This window comes from Elephantulus edwardii, unplaced genomic scaffold, assembly GCF_000299155.1.
Source record: "Elephantulus edwardii isolate Elephantulus edwardi_28Jun2011 unplaced genomic scaffold, EleEdw1.0 scaffold00078, whole genome shotgun sequence".
Classification (NCBI taxonomy): domain Eukaryota; kingdom Metazoa; phylum Chordata; class Mammalia; order Macroscelidea; family Macroscelididae; genus Elephantulus; species Elephantulus edwardii.
In genome coordinates this window covers 7,888,819-7,912,899 of record NW_006399828.1, presented here as the reverse complement: position 1 = coordinate 7,912,899, position 24,081 = coordinate 7,888,819, and the positions used below count along the sequence as shown (strand labels likewise).

The window sequence follows — 24,081 nt, the reverse complement described above, 5'->3', positions numbered from 1 at the left end:
TGGGTAGTGAGAAAAGTGCAACAATGAATAAATAGAAATCTACTCTCTGTAAACTTTCGTTAAAATTAATTTAGAAAAGAAAGGAATACCAGAATAATGTCTATTTATGCTTTATTGACTATGAAAAAGCGTTTGACTGTGTGAATCATAACAAGTTGTGGCTGACATTGAAAAGAATGGAGATCCCAGAACATTTAATTATGCTCCTGTGGCACCTCTACCTGGACCAGGAGGCTGTTGTGTGAATAGAGCAGGGAACAACACATTGTTTAAAATTGAGAAGAGAGTGCATCAGGGCTTTTATCTCTCTCCATACTTATTTAATCTATATGCTGAGCAAATTATCCAAGAATCTGGACTCTATGAGGAAGTGTGGCATCTGTATAATGTGGATAACACAATCTTGCTTCTTGAAAGTGAGGAGGACTTGCAGCACTTTTTGCAGAAGATCAAGGAATGCATCTCAATGTAAAAAAAATAAAAGATTCTTACCACTGGACAATAAGCAGTGTCATGATGGATGGAGAAGAGATTGAAACTGTCAACAGCTTCATTTTGCTTGGAACCACAATTAACATGCTTGGTACCAGCAGTCAGGAAATAAGGGGGTGCATTGCACTGGGAAAATCTGCAGTTAAGGACTTCTCCAAATTATTGAGGAGTAATGATGTCAGTTTGAGAACTAAGGTACCTCTGAGTTAGACCATGGTCTTTCTTATCACTTTGTATGTGTCTAATTAATAAGGATTACAAAAAAAGAATTAATGCCTTAAAACTGTGGTGTTGGAGAAGGGCCCTGAGCATCCGACGGCCAACCAAGAGAACAAACAGATACATCTTTGAGAGGGTATAGCCAGAGTGCTCTTTGGAGACAAGAATGATGAGGCTTCACCTCACATACTTTGGGCAGGTTTCTAGGAGGAGCTATTCCTTGGATAAAGACATGATATTGGGAAGGGTGGAGTGTCAGCAAAGGAGAGGAAGACCCTCGGCCAGGTGGTTTGACATGGTGACTGCCACAATAGGTTCTTGTGTGTCAGGAAGTGTGAGGATGGTGCAGGACAGAACAAGGTTCAGATCTTTTGTTCATAGGGTTGTTATAAGTGTACTTGACTCCATAGTACCCAAGAACAATAATGTATCTAGGGTATAGAATTATATTCAAATTATGAAAGAGTTAGCATTCATCTTTCAATGTGCAGCCGGAATTTCCTGAAGCATTTGTACCTTTCTAGCAATGGGCCAGGGACTTCTGTTCCATAATCAGTGGCAAACAGCAGAAGCAGCATATCTCAGATATCAGGATAATAGAGATTGTTGGAATTCTGAGTTGAAGATTCAAATCACTTGAGAGTTAGCAGCTTGAGTGTTGTCCATTTTTCAATTGTGGAAAAATTGAAGAAATTAATGTAAAAATTAGGAAGGGAAATTTTAATATAAAATATCTTAGATACTTAAAGACATAGGTTTTTAGATCTTATCTCCTGAACATCAAGTTTCCATTGAGAAGTAATTTTCCAATTACTTCTATTATTTTCCTCACTTATTTAACATTTTGTCCTATGTTCACCTTATTCAACCACTATGTCCCATATTTTACTCTTGTTCTCTTTAGCAACATTTTTTATTCATCCTCTCTCTCTCTCTCTCTCTCTCTCTCTCTCTCTCTCTCTCTCTCTCTCTGGAAAAGAAATCAGCATGATCATATTGATTATCTGGTGTCCCAAGGGGTTAGTGCTACTAACCCCAAAACAGTTCAAATCCCCCTGTGGCTCCTAGAGTAAATACAAGCTATCTCATCCCATGAAATTAATAGCCTCGGAAATTTAATGGTGAATTAGCTTCACATAGATTCCAATTCTATGACAATGACTTCTGATTTTTTAGTTAAGAAGAAAGAACTTGATGGTTCAAAGGTTAAGCTTGTGCTTGTTAATTGAAAATCCACCATCTACTCTGTGGGAGACAAACGTGCCAATCAGCTTCCAAAAAGATTTTCAGCTCTGTGAACTCTTTGGGGAAATTTTATTCTGTGCTGTAATGTTGTTGCTAAGAGTTCAGAAATAACTTAGTGGCAGTTGTTGTTGTTATTAGATGGCATCAGGTCAGCTGTGATGCACAGTTACCCTATGAACAGCAGACAGCACTCTTGCCCTGTCTTGCACATCCTAGAGCTCATTGTTGCAGACACTGTGTCAATCTATATTACTGGGATTCATTTTCTTTCTCCAACCTTCACATTTTCCTAACATAGTATTTTCTTTCAAGGAGTGGTCCTTGCTGAAAACATGTCCAAAGAATGTGAGAGGAAGTTTTAAAATCTATTCCCCTAGGGAATACCTAGGGAAAGTTTGCACTTTCTCCAAAAAGGGCTTGGTGGTTCTTTTGCCAGTCAATGGGATAGTCAGTACTATTCTCCAAAATCTCAATTCAAATGTATCAGGGTTTTTTGTTTGTTTGGTTGGTTGGTTTTACTATCTTCCTTAGTTATTGTACAACTTTCAGATAAATAGGAAATAATTGAAAATAATTGATCATGATGTGGTTCAACCACACCTTAAGTCTTTATACTGATATCATTGCCCATTAGTGCTTTGGAAAGGTCTTTGACAGTAGATTTTCCCAATGGAACAGGATTCAAGTAAAATTAAACTATTGACAATTTCAATATTTTCTCCATCATGATGTCTATTCATATAGCAGTCAGGATTTTCTTTCCCCTTGATGTTGAGATGTACCCCATTTTGAAGGTTATTGTGTTTGATTATCTGCAGCACGGGTTTCAAGTTCTCTTCACTTTTTGGCAAGCAGGGTTGCATAATGTTATAATGCAGATTGTCGGTAAGTCTTCTAATTGTGAGACCCCATTCTCCTTTATATAGTCCAACTTCTCAAATTATTTGTTCGGAATACAAATTGAATAGATATGTAAATAGATATGTAAAAGGGATACAACTTTGATGCACACTTTTTGTGATTTGAACCATAGTGTCTTTCCTTGTGCAATTCAAACCTCAGCTTCTTGGTCTAGGTATAGGTTTTGCATGAGAACAATTAAGTATTCTGAAAATATGTTTGATGATTATGGGGACTTTTGGCTCAACTTTTGGGAAGGTAAGACCACACTTTAAAAAAAATATTTATATTGGTTTTCATATAATAGTTCCTTTACATTATGTTTCATTCATATACACTGTGTTTTAGAAATGATTGTGTGAAACACAATGTAAATGAAGAATAATGTGAAACACAATGTATATAAACTTTGTAAGCAAACCAATTAAGAAAAAAGGACCACTCTTTTTTTATTTCTCATTAAGCTTGTTTTGATGGGTCTCAAAATTATGTAACAAATTTTTGGTCAAGTTGTTTACATTTTAAAAAGTATTGACTTTAAAAACTAACAAAAGAAAACAAACATAAAAAAAGAAAGCAAATGGTCCTCAAAATATTCCTTCTGAAGGTATTACAATGCATTGTCACCATCAACCAGTCTTTTACTATTAAAATTAAATGGCCAATTGAAACAAACAGTTCTGAGACCATTCTTCCACAACTGATTAAGACTGGGTGGCAGGTGTTATAGGTAATATTAATTTAGCCTTCTCAGCTTTCTGAGCAGACTTGGTGACCTTGCCAGTTCTAGCAGCCTTCGTGTCCTCTGCTTTGATGGTACCCACAGCAACAGTCTGTCTCATGTCATGGAAAGCAAAATGACTCAGAGGAAGGTTGTCAGAGAAGCTCTCCACACACATAGGCTTGCCAGGAACCATATCAACAATGGCAGCATAACCAGGCTTCAAGAATTTGGAACCATCTTCCAGCTCTTTACCAGAATGGTGATCAACCTTCTCTTTGAGTTCAGCAAACTTGCAAGAGTTTTGAGTTTTGTGACAGTCCAGCACAGGTGCATTACCAGCACTAATTTCCCTGGGATGGTTTAAAATGATCACCTGAGTAGCGAAGCCAACTGCTTCTGTTGGTGGATCATTTTTGCTATCACCAACCATGTTGTCACATCAAACATCTTAATGCTGTAGCCAGTACTGTTACCAGGCAGAGCTTCACTCAGAGCTTCATGGTTCATTGCAACCGACTTTACTTCAGTTGTAACACTGACTGAGTCAAATGTGACCACCACATCAGGCTTGAGAACACCAACTTTCTCTTTGCATAGAGAGACAGTTACCAAAGCCACTAATCTTGTAGACATCCTGGAGAGGCAGACGCAGGGGCTTATCAGTTGGATGAGTCTGTCGCAGGATGCAATCCAAAGCTTCAAGCAGCAGAGTTCCACTTGCATTGCCATCCTTCCGGGTGACTTTCTATCCCTTGAACCAAAGCATGTTTGCGTTTAGCTTCAGTATGTTGTCACTATTTCAACCATAAATTGGCACAAAGACCAATGTGTCAGGATTATATCCAATTTTCTTGATGTAGGTTCTGACTTCCTCAACTATTTCCTCATGTCTTTTCTGGCTGTAGGGTGGCTCAGTGGAATTAATTTTATTAACATCAACAATCAGTTGCTTTACACCTACTGTGTAAGACAGAAGGGAGGCTCACGTGTCTGCCATTTTGTGAGATACCAGCTTCAAATTCACCAACACCAGCAGCAACAATCAGGATGGCAACGTCAGCCTGTGATGTTCCCGTCATCATGTTTTGGATAAAGTCTCTGTGTTTTGGGGCATCAATGATGGTCACATAGTACCTGCTGGGCTCAAATTTCTACAGGGAAATAATGATGATTCCATGCTCACATTCAGCTTTTAGTTTATCCAAGACCCAGGCGTATTTGAAGGTGCCTTTCCCATCTCCGCAGCTTCCTTCTCAAATGTCTCAATGATTCTCTTGTAGATATCACCACATTTGTAGATCGGGTGGCCAGTCTTGGTGAACTTGCCTGAATGTCCTTTGATGACGATGTTGTCGTGGGTCTTCTCCTTTCCCATTTCGGCTTAGATTTTGCAAGGGTATTCAGCAACACCTGTACTCTGCTGACAAACCCATTGCAAAAAAGGAGCACCACACATTTTAATCCTTCCTTTGTGGGAGAAGAATGGGCACTCTCCTCCCGTGTGATTACCTGCCTCTGGAAACCTGCCAGAGGGTCAGCTATGGGTTGGTACCAACTCTATAGTGTACAACACCACCATTAAATAGGGTATGCAGATAACCACAAAAATGTAATTATGACAATTAAAATGTAAAACATAGACCTTTAATTATTAACATTGAGCTTTTAAAACATGTCTAAACTTCTGTTGTATTTCTTTGCAATTTCATTCGTTTGGAACTCAAAAGGATGACTGAAGAACAATCCTTCCTTTACTTAGAAGACATGCTGACAATTTTTATTTTTAAAACAAACAAAAAAATTCTTATGTGAACTTTCTTTTTTTTTACCCCTAACTTTTCCAGGTCTTTAGAGAGGGACATCATGCTGGGTAGAGTGGAGGGACAGAGCAGGAGGGGAAGACCCTCTATGAGGCGGATTGATTCAGTGACTGGGGTAATCGGGATGGATGTGTCAGAGGCAATGCGATTGGCACAGGACAGAACGGAGTTTAGGGCTGTTGTACATAGGGTCGCTATGAGTCGCAAACGACTCGACGGCACATAACAACAACAACAACAAACAACTTTTCCATGGGCTTCTCAGATGATAGAGCTTTGACATAACTGGCAGTGCTTCTTCTGCTACTGGCGATAAGATTACTACTTGATAAGTTTGCTGTTTCTAAGACCACATTTTATGCTCAAACTCTTTAAAACATATAATTCCAGGGAATAACCTACATCACGTAGTAGGCAAGGTGAAGCATATTGGTAACCTTGAACTTAGATTTTATAAAAAGGGAAAAAAATCATAGCTGCTGAAATAGGCCTTAGGATAGACTATAGATTTAATTAGTCCTGATGAGAGCAGAAAAAAACCCCAGACTCTTTGGTTTAAATATGTTTTTGAATTGGTCTTTAATGATCTAAAGATTTAATTATCTCTAATTAGAGTGAGAAAAACAGAGACTCTCTCCAAGATATTACATCAAATGAATTTAAAGGCAAGGAATATGGGAGTTAATATTGAGATAGAATATGTTAACGGAAGAAAATAGAGTAAGGGGAGATACCTTGAAGTGATTGAATAAATCTATTCTTATTCTTCCCTCTACTTTACCTTACACATTGTTTCTGTCTTTCTCAAGGTAATATCTCCATGGAGTAGCCTTTTGAAAGACTAATAGAGTTCAATCTGAACGTGGGTAGTTTGAATTTACTAGGCAGAATAGGAACTAAAAATGTCAAGCTTCAATAGTGACATCAATACAGAAACCATTGAAATCATAGCAATGTTTCTTTAATAATTATTGGTACATACAGAATATGATCAATGTTTACAGTATTTAGTAATTCTGTAACAAAAATACCCTATAGAAGTGAAACTAACAAATAGGAGTTTATTCTTATACAGTTTAGGAAGCTAGAAATCCAAATTCAAATCACTGGCTCAATGGGAAAGTTTTTGCATTCTCTTGGAGAAGGTTCCCGTTTTCCTTTGTAATCATTCATCAGATGAATGTTGACTGATGGTAAATTGACAGTACAGCATATTATCAATTACTCCTACAAATTCAAGTTGAAACTGTAGTTAAAGAACATAAGGCCATAAAATAAAAAATATGACTGAGTGTAGTAAACAACTGAATTTAAAGACAATCATAAGAACAGATATTTTACATTGACCACAAATGACCTAAGACTAGATGACTTCTCAGATGACATTATCATTGACAAAAGATAAAAGTAATTAAAATTAGAGGAACAAAAACAAGGACCACAACTAATGTCAGAAGAGCTTCTAGATCTTGATCTAGAATGCACAGTAGAAAAAGCTAATAAAAAAAGAAAGTGGTGGGAATGAGGTAAAAGAACTAAACAGAAGATTTTAATGAACAGCTCAAGAAAATACAGTACTATTGAAATGTAAAAAGACTTACAAAATCAAAAGAGAAAACAAACTTGAGTTTAAAAGCTTTGAATTCCAATGCTGAATAATTATATGGGAAGAATATTGAAAGATTCAAGAAATAATGAAAAGAGGATGGACAGAATATAAAGTGTAACTGTACAAAAAAGTATTCTCACTACTCAATTTTCTCATTAGGGGGTATATCTGAAGGAACTTACAGTACTTAAGAGTGTAATAAAGCACATTACACTGAAGACATTTGCAAAAATTAAAGCTCCATTATAGGATGGAATATCAATTGATGTGTTGAGAAAAAATTTCAGTCCTGGAGGTGCTAGTTCATCTATGTCAAAAAATATAAGACAGCTACCTTGCCAACCTAATTAAGGATATATTTTTCCCTCACTCCAAGGAATAGTGATTCAATAGAATATGGAAATTATCAGATAATGCTAATAATATTTTATACAAGTAAACTATCAGTGAAGATTTTTAAAAAATTACTGAAGCAGTACATCTACAAGGAGCTAGAAATTCAATCTGCACTCAGAAGAGGTTATGAAACAAGAATTATAATTGCTGATGTCAAACGGATCTTGTCTGAAAGCAGAGAATAGAAGAAAGATATTTACTTAGGATTTATTGACTATTGAAAGACATTAAACTGTGTGGATCATAACAAATTACGGATAACATCTCAAAGAGTGAAAATTATAGAACACCTTATTATGCTGTTGTGGAGGCTGTGTGTAGAACAAAAAGCAAAAGTAGTTCTTGTTCCTTGGATATGTTATCAGGAGAGAAAAGTACCTAGAGAATAATATTAAACTTGGTAGAAGGTCACTGCAAAATGAGAAGAACCAAAAAACAAAAAAGAGAACCTCTATAAAATATATTGATACAGTGACTAATGTAATGGGTTCAAATAATGTGATGATGATGAAGTTGATGAAAGCATCATCATGAGTGTAATTTGATGCTGTAGCTTTTCACAGCAATAGAGATTATATTTACAGACTGGTGGAAGATCTATCAACAATCTGTGATATGCAGATGATATAACACTGCTTGCTGAAACTGAGGAGGACCTGAAGCACTTGCTGCTGAGGGTCAAGGACTGCAACCTCCAATATGGATTGAGGCTCAATGTCAAGAAGACAAAGATTCTCACAACTGGGCCAATTGGTCGCATCAGGATGGATGGTGGAGAGACTGAGATTGTTCACAGCTTCAGTTTGCTCAGCTCCACAGTCAACACTCTCTGCACCAGCAGCTAGGAAATTAGAATACAAATTGCCATGGAAAAGTCTACTGTTAGGGACCTCTCCAAAGTACTGAAGAGCAATGGTGTCTCTTTGGAGACTAAGGTACATCTGATAGAGGCCATGGTCTTTGCTATGACTTGTTATGCCTCAGAGAGTTGGACAATGACTAGGGAGGATAGAAGGAGAATTGATGCCTTTGAGCTTTGGTGCTAGAGAAGAGTATTAAGGGTACCATGGACTGCTAGGAAAACAAACATTCATCCTGGAAAGGGTCAAACTGGGCTGCTCCTTGGAGGCAAGGATTCTGAGGCTCAGTCTAACATACTTTGGACATGTTGCAAGGAGGGACAGATCCTTGAAGAGGGACAATATGCTCGGTAGGGTGGAGGGACAGCGCAGAAGGGGAAGGCCCTCTATGAGGTGGATTGATTCAGTGATTGGGGTACTCAGAGACGGTGCAATTGACACAAGACAGAGCAGAGTTTAGGGCTGTTGTACTTAGGGTTGCTATGAGTCGCAAGTGACTCGACGGCACATAACAACAACAAAAACATAATACAAGCAAGTAATTGCAAAGCTGGACAGTGAATAGGGATTATAGAAGGAAAAATAATACCTTTTTTTTCATTTAGGTTGTTTATTTTTCATTTCAATGAACATCTACAGAGATTTTGGGATTCCATTCATTCATTGTTGTACCCTTCTCCCCGCACAAACCTCTCCCCGCTCCCCTCGTTTGCTCCTCTCCTTGAAAAGCAAAAGAAAAACTCCCTCATTGGTATTAATACCTTTAAGCTGTGGTTCAGGAAAAGAATATTGAATATATCATGGACTGCTAGGAGAATAAACAGATTCATCCCAGAGAGGTTAAGACCAGACTGCTCCTTGGAGGCAAGGAGTTTCAGGCATTCTCTGACATTCTGTGGACATGTTGCAAGGAGGGACCAGTTCTTGGAGAGGGACATCATACTTGGGAGCATGGAGGGACAGTATAAGAGAGGAAGACCCTCTATGATATGATTGATTTCATGACTGGGGTAATGAGGGGTAGGTGTGTCAGAGACAATAGGATCAGCACAGGATAGAGCAGGGTTTAGTGCTGTTGTACATCAGGTCGCTTTGAGTCACAGGTGACTCAACGGCACATAACAACAACAACAACATCAAAATAATACAGTTCCAAAGAAGTGATATGCCCATAATATGGGGTTGCAATGAGCTGAAAATAAACGACAATTAGTGGTTTTAAAACTAAAACGAAAGCAAAACCGTCTCTGCTGTTGAATTAAAATTGACTCATAGCTTGACCCACCAGTGGATTTCTGAGGTAGTAAATTGTGTGGGAAATGATCGCCACTCTTTCTCCTTAAAACCCTCTATTGGATTTGAACCATCATAGAGCCACCACATTTGGGTCAGCAGCAGAATTTCCTATTAGATGTGCCATCAGAGCTCCCTATGGATATTTACAGAGTCAGAAACAGGCAGGTAAAAGACAGTACACTCATGACCATTCAGAGGTTTGGCAGATAATATTTCTAGATTCATATTAGCATATGCTGTAAATATGCATACAGCAGAGTCAAGAGCGACAATATTATATAAACATCTCAATTGTAACCAAACACCTCAGAGTATGAGCTGTAAACCCTAGAACTTTGTATCTATAGGCTCAAGAAGTATTAAAGGGAAATCTGAGTTATTAGCATATCATTGTCACCAAAGATAAAACTGTACATTCTACTTTGGTGAATAGTAACAGAGATCTATGAAGCTTACACTGGGAGCAATTACCTAAGGCGCAACTACTCATCTATCCCTGATTAGAAAAAAAGAACAGGGGAGAATAGCAAAGATGCCTCGACATGGGTTCACATGATTCATCAATGGTGGGAAGAACCTCAGCGTTTTGACCCTGAGACCAGATCCAGCCAGAATAGGTGGTGCCTGGCTACTATTACTTACCACTTTAAAATGGATCATAGTAGAAAGTCCTGGATAGAAGAGGCAAAAGTTGTGCAACAACATTTAAAGCATAAATATGGCCAGGCTTATTGGGCCTAAACAGATTCGTGGTCCCCTGCAACCATACCCACCATTTGGACCTGGAATAAAATTCGCTCCTGTTGCTCAACTTTTAGATAAACAATTGGTCTATAAAGCTAACAATAGCATTAGAGAGACAATAATTTCCTGGAAAATTAGCCATTTAAAGCAAACGGGCAACATTTATTTGGGGCTCAAGTTCAGAATACAGAAAGGAATAGAATAGAATGATTAATGGAAGAGAATCACAGGGAGTAGGTGGGAAGGGTATAGTCATACCGTGAATACTGTAAATGTTGTTGTAAACCAAATGTGTATGAAAATATAAATAAAGTTAGTTTTTAAACTTTTATTCAAATAATAATAGAGTATAAAAGTACAATATCTTTTTTCCATTCCAATAAATTACATAAAAATAACATACTATCTATATGTTTTCCCCTTCATATTTGAGACATACATTGATATTGGTGCATGGTGCATAGTGGTGCATAAGTTTGTAAGGGAAAGAAATTACCATATCTTATCTATTGGATTTGTCCTGTTGTGTGCCTGAGAGATCTTCCAAGTGTGCACTGTATTTTTTAAATTTTATTTTATTATTTTGTGTGTGTGTGTGTACCATCAAATCAGATCTGACTGAAACATGAGGAGATTGCCCCTTCTTCTCCAGCAGAGCATCTAGTGAATTTGAACTGTGTACCTCTGGGATTGCAGTGCAGCTTCTTGCCACTAGGTCACCAGAACTCCCTGTGTATTGTATTTTTTGAGCACAAAAATCCCTGTTAGCTTCTGTATTTAATAAAATAGGACATACCCTAATGACTGGAGAAGTGAAGAGGAGGGATAATCCTTCCAAATGTTAATTTTTTTCTAAAAATGAAAATAATTGGCTATCTAGCACAGCAAGCATGGTGATACAAATTGACGCAATCAGTAAACCTCCTAATCATAAGTGCTTAATAAATACAATCGAAGTTGGTTGGTAGTTGACCTAAACACGATCATCCAGGAGCTCTGTTTTCTTCCATCCTGAGGAATGCTCATGTTCAGCAGAGCAACCCAAGCCACCCTGTAGGCCATTTCATTTAACCAGCTTGAATGGGAGAAGACATGGTCAATGTTTAGTAGTTGATGTGCCTTTATTACATTTATAGTTTAAATTTAGTCATATGGGCAATTAACATTTAAGAAAATTCAGAAATGGTGTCTATTTTTAATGAGTGAACTTTGGTGAGCACATAACAATCTCTGCCACAACCTATTAGCTCCCCTGTGGTTCTTATCTATATCTGATTAATACAATTTAGACATTTTCCCCCTCCATTTTAGAAATGCAGAGGTTCAATAAAATAGTTAGGTTAGATCAGGACAAGATAGCTAGAAATCATCAGAACTGGAATTTGAGACTAGTTTCAAAATCCAGCTTTTAAAATTAATTGATTTCTAAGGCCAATTTATTGACAGCTACAATAAAATTACTGAGAAACATGGTTAAATATAACTGGACGGGAATAAACCCTGGGGATACTTATTCAGTATTTTGGGGGTTAGGCCTAGTAATAAGGACTTTTAAAAGCTACCTAGGTGGCTCTTCATGGCTAGAATTGGGACCAGCTGCTCTAAATTTCCTTGAAATTGACCACTGAATGGACACTACAGGGGTATAACAATTAGTAGTAATCAATTGCTCTCATAGGGGATAAACAACAGTATTAGACCATTCCATTTTCCTTTTAATCTTTCATTGAATATGAAGAGGGCATTGAAATGTTCAATAGCTTCTCAGGACAAATTGGTAACATGAAGATGATGTTTGAATGGTGGCATTTGTCCATCTGGGAGTGAACCAAAGGATGTAGTAATTTCAAGTGACATTATTCACTAAACAGCCATCAAATAATAAGTTTGGTAACAACAACCAGATCATTACTCAGCTGGTGGTATTTGAATTGGTATCCTAAAAAAGCTCCCACTGTTTTGTTTCCAAAGCTGAGTCTCTCTCTTAAAACACAGTGAAAATTAGCATGCCTGGAAATGATAATGGTTAGACAAAATTGTCCTAATTTCCTTAAACTAAAAGTGTACACTCTACTTTTGTCATCTTCCTAGATATGCTTGTTCATTTGAAAATTTCTGAGATGTGTAGAAACTTTGTTGAGTTTATTGATAGTATTTTCTCACTGTTAACATTTAGAGTACATGCCACATCTTAATCTAACTTTATTTGGTGGAAATTCAAATGAAAGAGATTTCTTTAGGATAGCTACTACCTTTACTGAGACTATTTAGCAGTTCTAGCAAAATTCAGGAAGTCTGTATTTTACATGATATGTTTAGAAAGTCGACTAAAACACAAACACACACACATGTATGCATATATATACATATACATATATATGTACACATATATACCTACATGTATAAGTATATATGCAAAAATACATATAAATGGACTATAAAATTCCAGGCTTGAAATACTATTATGTGCCATCAAATCAGCTACAACTCATAGTGACCTCATGCACAAGAGCTCTGAACTCTATCCTGATACAATCTCATTGTCTCTGACACATCTAACTCTCATTACTCTAGTTATTGCCAATCCGTCTAAAGCTGTCTTCTTTCCTGCGCTGTCCCTCAACCCTTCAAAGCAGAATATCCTTCTCTAAAGATTTGCCGCTCCTGGTTACGTGCCCAAAGTATGTGAGGTGGAGTCTCACTCAAACACTTTGCCTCCAAGGAGTAGCTTTGTTTCAACCTTTCCAAAACAGATATTTTTCATTCTCTTGGCAGCCCATGATATGTTCAATAATGTTCTCCAGCATCACAACTCAAACACATCAGTTCTTTCTCTGTAATTCTTGATCATAGGCAGGCTTTCTGACTCATAGCATGTAGTTTCAAAGACCATGGCTTGTATCAGACATACCTTAGTCTCTAGAATGAGAGCAGATTTTCCTAATGAAATCCATCTTTTGATTTCCTAAATGCTGGTGCCAAGAGTGTTGAATGTGGAATGGAGCAAGCTGAAATTGTTAACAATCTTAAACTCTTCCATTATGATGCTGTCAATGGCTAAGTTGTGAGACTACACTAGTGGAAATTATAATTTATTGACTTATCAAAACAAATTATGGCTAATCTTGAGAAGAGTGGAAATCCCAGAACACTTGATTGTGGTCATGTAAAACCTATACTTAGCCTAGGAGGCAGTCGTTAAAAATAAAAAAGAGAGTGTATCAGGTATGTGTTCTGTTTCCATACATTTTAAATCTGAATGTGGAACAGATATATTCAGGAGGCCGCACTTTCTGAGGAAGAGTATTGCATCAGGATTGGATAAAGACTCATCAATCACCTGTGTTATGCAGATGACACAACCATGCTTGCCAAAACTGAGGAGAGTTGGAAGTGTTTACTGGGGAAGGTCAAGCACTATTGGAGCTCAATATCAAGAAGACAAAAATTCTCACCGTTAGGCCCATTAGCAATTGAGGTTAACAATTTCAACTTGCTGGATTCACAGTCAACACTCTTGGCACCAGCACTCAGGAAATCAGAAGATGAACTGCCTAGCCAGGGGTAGAAATCAACCCAAGGGTCCATCAACAAACAAATGAATTGAAAAACTATGGTGCATCCACACAATGGAATACTATGTAGGACTGAAAAACAATGAAATAGGAAAACATTACACAACGTGATGGAACTTTAAGGACATTATGTTGAGCAAAATATCTCAGTCACAAAAGGACAAATACTGTATAACATCACTGTTATAAAATAGTAGAGAATTGTGGGGCATTGAGAAGGAAGTGGGGAAAGAGTGGATAATGAACACTGCAGTAAAACATGAGGGGAAAAACTGTCAGGAAGGAATATATGATTATGCATTAAATGTATGAGGGCAATCTGGAATAACATGTGCAGTGTAGGGTGGGCTTGGGGAGGGGGAATAATAAATAAAATGAAAAAAAGGTTAATTGAATTGGGAAAGTGCTAAAGAACAATACTATGATTCTGGAGACTAAGGTATGCCTGATCCAGGCCATATTTATTTGTTATGTATCAGATAACTGAACAATGACTAAGGATAACAGAACAAATTAATGAATGTCTTTAAGTAATGGTACTAGAGAAGAATATTTCACACATCATGAACTGCCAAGAGAACAAATATCTTGGAGTGGTTGAAACCAAATTTCTCCTTGGAGGCAAACATTTTGAAGTTCTGTCACACATACTTTAAGACCACATCATGGTTGGAAGTATGGAAGGATAGCACGTGAAAGGAAGACCCAGGATGAGATGGATTGACACAGTAACGGGGGCAGTGGGGCTGGGTGTGCCACAGTCAGTGGGACTGGATCAGGATAGGACAGGGTTCAGATCTATTGTATATAGGGTCATTATGAGTCATCCCTCAGCGGAGGATAACAACAGTAACAACATGCGAATTCCAAATTTACTGAGCTATAAAACATGCAGATTAGGATAATTGACATAGTTTCAAAAATCTAATTTCAAAAGAGTTCAGGAAACGTTAGTGCTTGCTAAAAACTCATGTGACCATGTGTGCACACTTGGACAATACTTAATCTGAGCCATTATTCAAAATTAAAGATAGTTTACTTAATAAATATGCAAATATCTGCCAGTCTCTTTGTCTTTTCAAAATTATTGCCATGTGTTGCAATTTAGCATGGTATAATTTGTTTGGAAAATTAAAGTAATAAAACCTTAGTTTCTTGTATGTCTGAACTATTGCAATGATTGCCTCAGTGGGTGGCTGCAAATGTGGGAAGAAGTCATTGTCAAGATATGCAGACATAATAAATACTATTTACTAGGGACTAATGTATAAGAACTAATAATAGACATATTGTTGCATGAAAAAATTACCACCCTAGGAGAGCTTGAGCAGTTGGTTTCAGTGCAGTTAGTGTGCATATGTTTTTCTTTTAAACCATGGAAATAACCTGGAAAGAAAAGAAATTGAGGGCAGTCTTCCCATTACTCTGAGCTGCATCCTGTGAGTTTATGTGACAGACCAAGTAGTTAATAGCAGTTCATGGTTATTATAATCAGTGAATTATTAATATTTAAGTTGTGTCATAAAATGATTATTGTAATCATGTGAAGTACTATGAACACATGTAATTGCAAAAAAGCTTACTATTATTTTACCAATTAGAAAATTAGAACTCAATAAGAGATCAGTGAGAGGCAACTTCAATAAGTTTAAGTGTGTCAGTGAGAGGCAACTTCAAATCTTTTCAGTGTGTCTGAGGAAAACCATTAGAAAGCAAAGTTCATCAGGTGAATCACAAAACCCCCAACCCAGAAAACAAACTTAACTTTCTAGAGTTTTTGTTACTATGTATTCTGAAGGAAGTTTTGTTTTTTTTCTCAATGCAAAGTCTCCTGAAAAAGACCAAGATTTTTGAAAGACCCTCTGGATTTAATGGTTCCAATTGCCAGCTTTATAAAACACTTTCCTTCAAATATTAACATAATAGAATGGAAAAAATATGTGTGTAGTCATATACTTACAAAGAAAAAGGGTCTATTACTCTGCATAAATTAGAAAAATATTCTTATCCTGTTCTTTCAATATTGCAAATGAGGTTGTCTTTTTATTTTTCAATAAGAATTTGGCTAAGACTGACGCTGTTGATTCTCTAAAAACAGCTGATGTTAAAGTACCAAGTTTTTCTAATAAGCACTATATATTGTTTTTTCTCAAATAATAGCAAAATAAGCCTCCAGCATAAGTAAGATTATTAAACTGACACTATAGAAAAGAAAAAGAGCCCTGCAGATGTTGAGTAGCTTGTCCAAGTTTTTACAGTTAGCAAGTGGAATTGTTATCACATCTAAGCAAATTGATTCCAGCATAAAATTCAAGATCTCCTCTCTAATTTTGCTTCTTAATAATTTTAAGCTGTTATTATTGACAACCTCAATCTCCATCTTTCATGGTACTGCCAATTGGCTGAGTGGTGAGGATCTTTGTTTTCTTGATATTGAGCTTCAATTTATATTGAAGAATATAGTTCTTGACTTTCTGCAGCAAGAACTTCAGGTCTTCCTCAGTTTCAGCAAGCAAAGTTGCATCATCTGCATAACATAAGTTGTTGATAAGTCTTCCTCCAATCTGGATGCCACATTCTTCATAAAGCCCATGCTTGTAAATAATCTGTTCTGCATATAGATTGAAAAGGTATGGAGAGAGGATGCATCCATGATATACTCCTTTCTTGATTTTGAGGCATGCAGTATTTCCTTTCTTTGTACTGAGGACTGCCTTCTGGTCCAAGTATAGTTTTCACATAAGCACAATCAAGTGTTTTGGGATTCCCATTATCCTCAAAGTTAGCCACAATTTGTTGTGATCCACACAGTTAAATACCTTTGCTTAGTCAATGAAACACAGATAGACATTATTCTGGTATTCTTTGCTTTCTGTCAAGATACATCTGACGATGGATCTTGTCTTTAATCCCACAAGTCTTCTAAGTCCAGCTTGAATATCTGTTAGTTATTTGTGAATGTACTGGTCCAATAATTTTGGATATTTTCCAGTAGCATTTTGCTTACATATGATGTTAGCAATAATGTTCGATAATTTCCACACTCTCTCAGGTCATCTTTTTTTTTTGGGGGGGGGGAAATAGGAATACATAGTGATCTTTTCCAATCATTTGGCCAGATAAAACGTTCTTCAGATTTCTTGGCACAACTTGGTGAGCATGTCCAGAACAGCATCTGTTGGTTGAAATATGACAATTGGTATTCCATCAATTCCTGGAATTGATTTTTTTTTCTAAGTCTTTCAGAGCAGCCTGAACTTCCTCCTTCATCACCATTGGCTCATGTTCATATGTTGTTTCTTGAAATTCTTCTGTGTCAACCAATTATTTTGGTGCAGTGACTCTGTGTACTCTTCCCATCTTCTTCTAATGCTTCCTACATCATTAAATATTCTTTCCAGAGCTTCCTTAAGTTCTTGGCACCAGCAGTCAGGAAACCAAAAGACTTACTTTACTGAGGAAACCTACTGTCAGGGACCTCTTTAGAGTATTGAGAAGCAACAATAGAGACTAAGGTGAACCTGATCCAATCTTTGGTCTTTGCAATTACTTGCCAAGCATATGAGAGCTGAACAATAACTAACAACAACAGAGAGAAAGAGAATTGATATCTTTTAGTTGTGATTCTGGAGGAGAGTTTTGATTACATCTTAGACTCCCAAGAAAACAAATAGGTGTGTCTTGGAGAGAAGGTGAAATCAAATTTCTCCTTGGAGGCTAGAATTTTGAAGATCTGTTTTACATACTTTGGGCACATGAGGAGGAGGGGACGATCTTTGGAAAAGAACATCAAGTTCTGATGGGTAGAGGGACAGCACAAGTGATGAATACCCCAGATGACATGGACTGATGCTGTAACTGGGGCAATGCAAGTAGCTGTGTTAGAATCAATGAGACTGGCTCAGGATAGGGTAGGCTTCAGTGGTGCTGTACGTAGGGTCAGTCGATAGGTGACTTGACAGCACATGACAACAAATATCTATCTATCTATCATCTAGCTAGCTATCTAGCTATCTAGCTGTCTATCTAACAACCCTAAATTCTGATCTATCTATCTATCTATCTATCTATCTATCTATCTATCTATCTATTTATCTATGAGAGTGTTCTAGTAGTGACAAGAATCTGCACTGTAATCTTGAAGGCAGGTGGTTTGACATCAAGCCACAATATGTATATGACGTATTGCAGCTATGGGTCGGTTATGATTCAGTAGTACAGAATCACACACACACACACACACACACGCGTGCATGCACGCCTCTGGAAACTATGAACTTTTAAAAATGTCAATACTTATAGAAAGACTTCAGGCCTTTTATTCATAGAGTCACTATGAGTTGTGTTTGACTTGACAGCAATTAACAACAACATATACGTGTGTGTGTGTGTGTGTGTGTATGTGTGTGTGTACACACAAACACTCATTGGACACATTGCCAGGAGAGATTGGTCCTTGGAGAAGGACATCATACTTGGACAGACAGCACAAGAGAGGAATACCCCAGATGAGATGCATTGATACTTCACCTGGAGTGATGGGGGTTGGTGTGTTAGAATTAGTGAGACTGGCTCAAGACAAGGAAGGTTACAGAGCTGCTGCTGCTGCACATAGAGTCATTATACATCACAAGTGACTCAATGGCATATAAAAACTATAACATATGACAGGTTTGGAAGCAGGAGTGGCAGCCACTTCCTAAATAACATGCCTCTGGAAAACCTATGAACTTTGATAAATATAGATAGTTGAAGAGGAGCTTCAAGCCTTTTGTTCATAGGGTTGCTACGAGTTGTGCTCACCAAGTAGGCAATCAACAACAACAACATATACCCATATATATATTCATCTATATCTATATCTATATCTACCTATATCTATATCATCTATATATCTATTTCAATATCTAGATCTATATCATCTATGTGATTCTGAGGCTTTGTCTGACATACTTTGGGCATGTTGCAAGGAGAGACCAGTCCTTGGAGAGGGACATCATGTTTCAGAGAGTGAAGGGACAGCTCAAGGGAGAAAGACCCTCCATGAGATGGATCAATTTAGCGATTGGAGTAATGAGAGTAGGTGTGTCAGAGACAGTGAGGTTGACACAAGATAGAAAAGGGTTTAGGGTTCTTGTACATAGGGTTGCTATGAGTACCAAGCATCTTGACGGCACATTACAACAACAACTATATATATATATATATCCCCAAGACTGTGCGAAACTCAGTGGAAAACTAGGTAGCAGGAAGCTAGAATGGGCAGAAGGCAGGCGAAAAGACAAGACACCTCAGCAGAGCCAAAACGCCCGGCCCATACATGTAAAAAGTGGAGGACCCCAAGACTGCATGAAACTCGGTCAGAAGAAACTATCTACACAGCAGTTCCACAGGACACATCTTCTCCATTTGGGACACATTACCACTAAACTTAGGAGACTCTGCTCACAGCTGCTATTAGCAGCTGATGAATCTGGAATCACAGAAACCAAGGAAGCTTTATGTATAAGCTATCAGATCAAGGGCTAGACAATGGGAGATAGATGTTGAAGGGGGTGGGTTGAAGTGGAGGGGTATCTTGATGGATGGTGGGGCAAAGAAATAAGTGGGTCAGGGCACTTATGTCAAGGACAGGGACAAAACCGAAACTAGTGGTTAATTCCACAATCAGGGATATATTTTCACTTTTTCTGTTAAATGCTCATCTGTTGGATACTTCTCTAAATCTGAACATTCAGATTGAATCACACTAGGAAAGATTGTCCAGCCGCTTCCAAAATAGCAGGCCTCTGAAAACCCTATGTACAACAGAACACACATGGAATGACAGGAAGGGCAACTGAGTATGGAAATTCAAAGGAAGAGGAACAGTTTTAATCAGACACTAGTGATTGGAACATGGAATGTGAGAACCATGAATGTAGGAAAATTAGATATTGTTAAGGAGGAAATAGAATGCATAAATAATGACATTGGTGAGATGAGATGGACCGGCATGGGGCATTTTGAATCGGATGATCATATGATATACTACTCCGGAGATGAAAAGGTGAGGAAAAATGGGGCTGCTTTCATAGTTAGAAAGGCATATCTAGATCCATCTTGAAGTACAATATTGTGAGTGACAGGATAATATCCATACGCATACAAGGAAGTCCAATGAAAACCACTATCATTCAGATATATGCACCAACAACCAGAGCCAAAGAGGAAACAGAAGATTTCTACCAACTTTTACAGTCGGAGATGGATTGAACATGCAATCAAGATGCATTCACAATAATGGGTGACTAGAACTCAAAAGTTGGGAACAGAGAAGGAGAATCAGTGGTCGGAAAACATGGACTCAGAGACAGAAATGGAGCTGGAGATAGAATGATTGAATTTTGCACAGTCAATGATTTATTCATAGCAAACACATTTCTTAAGAGACAAACGCAGATTATACACATGGATCTCACCTGATGGTATGCATAGGAATCAGGTCGATTACATCTGTGGAAGGAATTGCTGGAGAAGCTCAGTATCAGTTGTGAAAACTAGGCCTGGAGCAGATTATGAAACAGACCACCAACTTCTCATATGCAAATTTAAGCTGAAGTTGAGGAAAATTAAACCGAATCCACAGGAGCCAAAATATGACTTTGAGTCTATCCCACCTGAATTTCAGAACAATCTCAAGAACAGGTTTGAGGCCTGGAACACGAATGAGTGAAGGCCAGATGAGTTGTGGGAGAATATCAAGGGTATCATCCAAGAATAGTGCAAATATTCACTACAAAGACAGAAGAGGAAGAAAAGACCAAAACGGGTGTTAGAAGAAACTCTGAAGATTGCACTGGAGCGTAGAGAAGAAGCAGAAAGAAGAATTCAAGATACTAAAGAGCTGAACAGAGATTTCAAAAGGCAGCACAGGAAGACAAAGTAAACTATTTCAATGAAATGTGCAAAGAGCTGGAGTCAGATTTCTTAAGCTCAAGGAACTAAAGAACGAATTCAACCTTTGAGTTGCTATAATCAAGGATGCTTTAGGCAGAGTATTAAACAATCCAGGAAGTATCAAAAGAAAATGGAAAGAATATACTGAGTCATTGTATCAAAAGGAATTGGCAGACACAGAAGAATTTAATGAAACAACATATGAGCAACAGCCTATGGTGATGAAGGAAGAAATTCAAGTTGCTTTGAAGGAAATTGCAAAATAATTAGGCCCCAGGAATATATGGTATACCAATAATATATTTCGGCTAACAGATGCTGTCCCGGACGCGCTCACCAAGTTGTGCCAAGAAATCGGGAGAGCAACCACTTGGCCAACTGACTGGAAGAGATCTATATTTGTTCCCCTCCCAAAGAAGGGTGACTCAATAGAGTGTGGAAACTATAGAACAATATCGTTGATTTCACATGCAAGCAAGATTTTACTGAAGATTATCCAAAAACGACTGGCTGGGTTTAGAAGGGGTGGTGGTACTAGGGATATTGTAGCTAATGTTAGATAGATCTTGGCTGAAAGCAGGGAGTACCGGAGGAATGTCTATCTGTGCTTCATTGATTATGCAAAGGCACTTGACTGTGGGGATCATAACAAACTGTGGCTGACTCTGAGAAGAATGGGAATCCCAGAACACTTGATCATGCTAGTACAAAACTTATACTTGAACCAAGAAGCAGTCATCAGAACAGAGCAAGGAAACACTGCATGGTTCAAAATTGGGAAGGGCGTATGCCATGCATGTGTCCTGTCTTCATAACTTTTCAACCTGTATGCAGACAGATCATCTGGGAGGCTGGGCTCTATGAGGAGAAGTGCGGCATCAGGGTTGGTGGAAGATCTAGCAACAATCTGTGTTATACAGATGACACAACCCTGCTTACTGAAACTGAGGAGGACCTGAAGCACTTGCTGCTGAGGGTCAGGGACTGCAGCCTTCAATATGGATTGAGGCTCAATGTCAAGAAGACGAAGATTGTCACGACTGGACTAATTGGCAGCATCAGGATGGATGGTGAAGAGATTGAGATTGTTCACAGCTTTAGTCTTCTTGGCTCCCCAATCAACACTCTTGACACCAGCAGCCAGGAAATTAAAAGACGTATTGCGATGGGAAAGTCTGCTGTTAGGGACCTCTCTAAAGTACTGAAGAGCAACCGTGTCTCTCTGGAGACTAAGGTGTGCCTGGTACGGGCTATGGTCTGTGCAATCACTTGTTATGCAACAGAGAGCTGGACAATGACTAGGGAGGATAGAAGGAGAATTGATGCTTTTAAGCTTTGGTGTTGGAGAAGAGTCCTAAGGGTACCATGAACTGCTAAGAAAACAAACAGAGTCACCCTGGAGAGGATTAAACTGGGCTGCTCCTTGGAGGCAAGTATTCTGAAACTTCGGCTGACATACTTTGGTCATATTGTAAGGAGGGACCGGTCCTCGGAGAAGGATGTCATCCTCAGGAGGTGGAGGGCAGGCACAGGAGGTGAAGGCCCTCTCGGAGGATTGATTTGGTGACTGGGGCAATCAGGATGAGTGTGTCAGAGACAATGAGATTGGCACAGGACAGAGCAGAGTTTAGAGCTGTTATACATAGGGTCACTATAAGTCACAAGTTACTCGATGGCACATAACAATAACATATATCTCCATAACTCTCTCTATCTATTTATCTATCTATCTATCTATCTATCTATCTATCTATCTATCTATCTATCTATCTATCTATTGTGTTGGGAAAGTCTGCTATCAGAGACCTGTCCATAGTACTGAAGAGCAATGACATCTATCTGGAAACTAAGATGCACCTAATACAGGCCTTGGTCTTTGCAATCACTTGTTTTGCGTCAGAAAGCTAGACAATGACTGTGGATGATAGAAGGAGAATTGAAACTTTGAGCTTAGGTGTTGGAAAAGACCATGGACTTCTAAGAGAATGAACAGGTTCAATCTGGAGAGGATTAAACCAGGCTGTTCCTTGGAGGCAAAGATTCTGAAGCTCTGTATGACATACTGTGGACATGTTGTAAGGAGGGACCAGTCCTTGGAGAGGGATGTCATGTTTGGGAGGGTAGAGTGACAGCAAAGGAGAGGAAGACCCATGATGATATGGATTGATTCCATGACTAGGGTAATGGAGGTAGATGTGGAAGAGACAATAAGATTGGCACAAGATAGAGCTGGGTATCAGGCTTTTGTACATAGGGTCGCTATGAGTCACAGGTGACTCAATGTCTCATAACAACAGCAATAATTATATAAAGATAGAGATAGAGATCTATATGGATATGGATATCGATATAGGTAGGTAGATAGATAGATGATAGATAGATAGATAGATAGATAGATAGATAGATGATAGACAGATAGAGACATCCCTATATACATATACTTATTTTTCTATGTGAATCTTAACAAATTATGATTAACATTGAGGAGATGGAAAATTCCAGAATATTTAATTGTGCTCATGCAATTAAACTCAAAAAAAGAGACTTTTCTTGCAAACAGAGCAAGAGAATACTACATGGCTTAAAATTAAGAAAGATAGGTATCAGAGTTGTATCCTTTTTCCATACCTATTCAATCTCTTTGCTGAGTAAATTATTCCAGGAACTGAACTCTATGAAAAGGAATGTGACATCAGTGTTGGAGGGAGACACCTCAACAACCTATGTTATTCAAGTAATACAACCTTATTTGTTGGACTCAAGAAAGATTTGAAATGCTTGCTGCAAAAGATCAAAGACTGCAGTCTTCTATATGACTTACATCTCAATATCAAGAAAACATAAATTTTTAACACTGGACTGATAGGTAACATCATTATAAAGAAAAGATTGAAACTATCATCAAATTCATTTATTTAGATTTACAGTCAATGCACTTGGTACCACCAGTCAGGAGATCAGGAGACACACTTGGAAAGTGTGCAGTCAGAGACCTCTCAGAAATTATTGAGGAGGAATGATGTCAGTGTGCGGACCAAGGTGAGCCTGATTCAGACCATGATCTTTTCAATACTTGTTATGTTGCTGAAAACTAGAATATGAGTAAAGATGACAAAAGGAGAATAGTCGCCTTTGAGCTGTAGTTTTAGAAAATATTATTGAATCTACCACTGCCAAAATAACAAAGAGATACATCTTGGAGAAGATGCCGTCCGAGTTTCTTCAGAGGCAAAGAAGAGAAAGCTTCATCTTATATACTTTG

The 24,081-nt window shown here is 38.0% G+C and overlaps 1 pseudogene; it reads right to left on the bottom strand.

Annotated features, from left to right (window-relative positions):
* Positions 1–3,560: 3,560 nt before the first annotated feature.
* LOC102875669 lies at positions 3,561–4,955 on the bottom strand (annotated as a pseudogene).
* Between the last annotated feature and the right edge of the window lie 19,126 nt (positions 4,956–24,081).